Source organism: Morone saxatilis, unplaced genomic scaffold (genome assembly GCF_004916995.1).
Source record: "Morone saxatilis isolate NCDOM2014 unplaced genomic scaffold, NCSU_SB_2.0 Contig0, whole genome shotgun sequence".
Lineage (NCBI taxonomy): Eukaryota > Metazoa > Chordata > Actinopteri > Moronidae > Morone > Morone saxatilis.
Window position 1 is genome coordinate 6,461,767 of NW_023339650.1, and position 5,674 is coordinate 6,467,440.

A 5,674-nucleotide genomic window follows, 5' to 3' on the forward strand; every position below is an offset into this window, starting at 1 on the left:
TGGTAGTGATTTTAAATGGTCTATTGCCGTTGCTGCTGTAGATATAACTTAAATGTTTACCATAGAAGAGATTTACACATCTAAATCTAAACAGGTTACACCATATGAACTACTTCTTATGTAGAGATTAGCTAATGGTTTGCTAAATGCTTACACCCAGTAACTGCCAGGTGTTACTTAACTGACATACTGATGACTCTATGTAAGTTTGTTTATACTACCAGTGCGTTTGATTTTTGATTTTTTTTTACATTGCCCAACTAAATACAGCCCTACAAGTCCTTGTACTTATGCAGCGCATCACTTTAGCTGAGAAAGTCCAGCTGGAGTGTTTTGACAGCCGTGTGTGTGTGCGACTAGACATCCTGTCGAGGAGACAGTAGTATGAGAGACAGCTGTGGAGAAGGTTAGCTAGTTACCACTGCTCCATCCCACCCTGCCGACTTTCTACCTTCTCCAGACACTGACTGGTGGGTCGGACTGGGCTAAGCTGACAGGTGGAAATGGAATGTCAGACCTCTACAACCTGGCCGTGGGGATAGAATATCTAATATAGATGAGCTTTGTGAATTTGGACACCTCCACCCTTTCTTTGACGGACAGACGCACACAAGCAAACACACACTAAACTAAAGCACATACGCCTCTGAAAACACCTCAAACACCACTCTTTTCTTAACAGTTGCTGCCTCACACACTGGTATCTCCATGCAAAGACACACACACACACGCACACACACATAGAGTAGATACATGCTATTACTAAAACTTTACTAGAACAAACAGGCCCTATTCTCACACAGGATGACATGTATGTGCACACAACTATGGAAGAGGTGAAATGGTGCAATGGGAAGCGAGATGGTGAATGTAAAGGCAGAGATTCAGGTGATGATGTGAATGCACTGAGCTACAGCCAGCATGCTAAGCAGCTTTCAACATGAAAGGAGAGAGAGAGAGAGAGAGAGAGAGAGAGAGAGAGAGAAATCGAGTGTTAGAGAGACAGACCGAGAGAGAAGCGATACCTGTACCTGACCAGAAGGGAGCAGAGGAAGGAGGTACAAAGTTGTAGCCGGCAGGAGATACAAAAGAGAGGCCGCAGAGCAATGGGGCTATAGCAGGGCAGGCCAGGCAGGGAGCAGAGAGATGCAAGAGGGGAGAGGGCAGGGATGGGGGTAGGATGGTGGAAGGAGAGAGAAGCAAAGAAGAAAAAATAAAACATGTTTTTAAAAACTCAGAGGTTTTTTCTTTCAGAGGTATAAAGAATACAGTTGCAGATTGATAAAAAATAAATGAGGGCAGGTACGGGAGGACAGTGGTACTTCAGCTACACAGCCACTGTTAACTAACACTGTTAACTAACTGTTAAAGGCTCTTACTTACAAACATTTGTCTCAATTTCATAAAACTTATATATACATATACATTTTGTTTTCTCGTGTTAAACTGAATTTAATTCAGATTGAAGTGTGAGGGTCAGACAGACCTTGAGTGTCCAAATAAATACACACCAGCTCCAAGATTTTGTTGAAATATGAAGTGATGACTTGTCTTGTTTGCAATTTTCCAATAGGATGTCTGCATCATTAATGGAGGACGACATCTTCACTTGTTCATTTAATTGGGAAGAACATGCAGTGTACTCACAATTACAGCATAGGGAATAGATTCCTATTTGCATATTTATAAAGACAATCATCCAACTGTAACACAGCCACAACTGCAGAGACACATCTCCTTCACAAATTTCCGACGTGCTTATAAGACAACAATATGCTTTATTTAATATTCTATTATAATAGTACTTTCGTATGGTAACCTAATTGTCCACAGTGCAGATTTCTCTACTTAAGAGAGACTATTTGGAACAACTTGAGAAATAACCCACCGGAGGCCCACTGCATTTGTATTTCTATCTGTATTTCTACTGGCAGAGAAAGAAGCTACAGGCTTGATCTGATTCCAGCAGCATGTCTTAGAGCTGGCAGTGCTAGTGCATTTCTTTGGAGAGTAGAACCTCTAACCCTGAAAGTATTAGTGTTTTGGTCTTTATGGATTCATTTTTATTTAAGTACAGTCAGGAGAAAATTCTGATGCCACAAAGCTGTGCTACTCAAACAACTATACAATATATATTCAATTTTAAATCCAAAGTAGTTAAATTGATGCCAATTACTGATTTTGTCTAGGAAAGTGTAACCTGGATAAACAAAACAGCCCATTCCTAATGTAGGAATTATTGGCACTATGGAAAACTCTCATTCAAAATACATTATATAGACGGATGCAAGAAATTACTCTAGCTACACAGCCACAAAGTCTGCTTCTGTATCATTACATACATAGCAGCGGAGGGGCCACAGTCAGAATGTGATTGGTAGTTTAGTTATTAGTAAAAATGGATGGAGCCTACTGGTCACAGAGCCAGAGCCTCTGTATTAGGTGACTGTTGACATTTCTTGTTGCAAAGTGAATCAAACAACTACAAAAAGATCCAAAATGATCACAAAGAAACGTAAACGACTACAAAGAGATCCAAAATAAACACAAAGAAAGGCAAATATTAAGGAATATCATTTTATATTAGAATATTTAAAGTTGTTTATTTGGTATTTATTCATTAACCATGTAATTATTAATAATATACAGTTTATAATTGGCAAGAACCTGGGCTTTAAATACAATAATTTTTTACTCGTTTGTAAAATGAATACAAATTGTGCCCCAGTCCAACCCCATTCAAAAGTTTCTAAACCCGCCCCTGCACAGGAGCTCACATTTCTGCCACTGGGAATAGACAATCTAATCCCCACAATGGCAGATAAATGCCGAAAACTTTATGAAAAATGTGCCGCTCCCAACAATACTGCTGGCAAGTTAACTGGCCTGGGTTATTGATATGCTGTAAGGAGAGCAGAGCTCCAGTGGTTTTTAAAATGAATACTAATCAGCGCACTGAGAGACAGCTCAGCAACCCCTAATGGTGTCTAGGTATGAGCAATATGAAGAGGGATCGCCCTCCACTTCAAACAGCCACCAAAACACCAGCTGCATTTTACATGCTTCATTTTTGCAAAATCTGATTTGTGGACCACACTGGAAGGCACAATGTGAGCTGGTTGACTAATATAGGAGACTAACATCGAGAGTACACACATACACATGCATTGTATCATTTCACGAGAGAGTGAAGATGAGTTAAAATCCAATCTGCAGCCCAGAGTCCCTCACATGCTGTCAGCTGAGTTGTTTCACGGACTCATATTCATTTATATTTTGAGATAACGCTGGTATTGTTGCTACTGTAGTACCTCGTATTGGTATCAATCAGTTTTGCCTTCTGCAAAGCTGTCCAAAAAAAAACAAAAACCAAAGCACAAACATTAATTAGCAGTCTTCCAGCAGTGCTTGAGTCATTTAAAAGTGAATTCGGCACACCAGGAGGAGGCTGCCTACAAGACCGAAGACCACACCGCAACGAAATAAATTTGGATTGAAGCTGTCTCAACTTGTGATGTGAAGCAATGTTTGAACAACAGGCCTTGTCTAGAACAACCGAAGAGCTGGGAACAATCTGTTCACATCTCTCCCACTTGGAACATGATCGTCAGCAAGCCAGGCCTTTTTTTTTTCCAGCGATTGCACGCAGTTGTATACCTGGCTCAAACGAAATCTCATTTTCCCACTGAAGACATACATTTTCCATTAACCAACTGATGGGCAATGACGCTTTGCCTAGCTCACACACTGTTTAATACCTTTTCTTCTGGTATTGCAGGAAATGTTTAGCTTGTGTGGGGTAAACATGGATGTTTCACAGGGGGAGCAGCCCTTCAGTGTGGAAGTTGCAGAAAGTTAACTGTAAGTCTTTAAACCTCTCTTGATGTTTTTTCAAACATATTCCCACCTGACATTATCAACCAAGCCAATATAACAAAGCATACAAGAACCTCTTGAACTGCTAGCCTTTCTACTCTTTAGAAATCCTTCTCATGACTAAATTACACTAGAAAAACAATAGTTTATGTCTCAGAAAGGTCTATATTCACTCCAGAGAGGACAGTTTGACAATGACCCGCTATTTTATCTGTTCTGTGCTTCACTTCAAACCCAAACATCATCTAATTAAAATCTCAGTTCAAAGTTACACACCCCACACCTGTTATATTCCAAGTAAGAAGGGAAAAACATCTCACTGGAACACCTGAATGTTGAGAGGAATCAGGTTGGTTAGGGTAATGACTGACAAAGTTGCACAGTTAGGAAGGAACGGCAGCTGCATGCATAAATAATCATCAATGTGCTACATTCCAGTAGAGTTTTGCTCCTTCGAAAGTGTTGGTGACAACAGCTGCTTTGTCTTGAGGTGCTGACAGGTTTGTTCACAACAGAACAAACAGCTCATTCTTACACAGGTAAAAAAATATCACACAGCTCAAATCTTCACCTGCCAGACAGCGCACCGCAACATCCACAAGAGCAAAGTTTGACAATTGCGGCACCGCTCACTTTCTCACAAATTACACCGACACTCGTGTAGCATATTTACTCATGATTGAGGGTTCCATAATACTGAATTTTTAAATCACTCTGTTTATTGCTTAGTTAAGGCTATGACATGTCTTAAGTGATCATCAAACATCAAATAAAAATTGCGAAAAAGTAACTAATGATGGATATTTTTTACATTTTTTGTAACATCTACTCAGCAGATTAACTACAAGAACTACAAGATTATAAAAGCTCTTAACTTTGACTCGTTGAAGGTTCTACCAGATTACGTCTCTCCCCTGAAACCCAAAAAGATTTGATCTTCAGTAAACGTCGAGAGAGTGTTATCAAATCTAATAACATGCTTAACTGACCCTTCAACCACTGTTTGACAGTACAGTCAAAAACAATTAACATCAGAGGAGGCTGGACTGTTTTTTTAACAACAAATAGATACCTAACACTTTTAAAGCTGTGAAGAGGCTTCCGAGTGATTCAAAGCAGTGCGTGAGAGAGTGGGGAAGGATGATAGATAAGATAACAGAAGAGGCGGCTGCAGTAGAGGTGGGAGAACTCAGCAGAGCCTGAAACAGCTGCATGTTGCAGGAAACAAATAGCTATTAACAATGAAAGTAGCATGAATGATCAGCAGTGTCAGATCACACAGACTTTTATACTAAGAGTCCGCTGATGCTCGTAACTGACAGCATGTATGACTGTCAGATTTCTATGGTTTATAATGGCATGACTAGAGCTGAAACAACTAGTAAGTGCCCTCTGAATGTGAGTGTGGTCAAAAACTCCACTGGGTTCCTTTAATGACCGCAAATCTAAATGAGAAAACTAGCCTTTATATAAGATGTGTCACAAGATTTTTTCATGAACTTCTGCCCTGTCTCACTGTGATATTTCCTTCATGCTAAAGCTCAAGTGCTATGTATCACCAGCTCAAAATATACAAATACAGAATGGGAAGCATTTAATTATTAAATACTAATTAACCTCTCAATATCGGCACTGCAGTTGTAGTACTTTAATTTAAGTCAATATAGTATTTTTAAAGTTATTATTTGTTTGGCCTTTATTGATAGAACAGCCAAAGACTGACAGGAAAGGGGGGCAGAGAGAAGGGATGACACGCAGCAAAGGGCCACAGGTCTGATTCAAACCCGGGCCGCTGCAG

The 5,674-nt window shown here is 39.9% G+C and overlaps 1 protein-coding gene across 1 annotated transcript in view; it reads right to left on the bottom strand.

Annotated features, from left to right (window-relative positions):
- The window catches only part of LOC118321941 (guanine nucleotide exchange factor VAV3), a gene marked incomplete in the record, with an annotated part of 89,966 nt that overhangs the window by 6,584 nt on the left and 77,708 nt on the right, over positions 1–5,674 (bottom strand).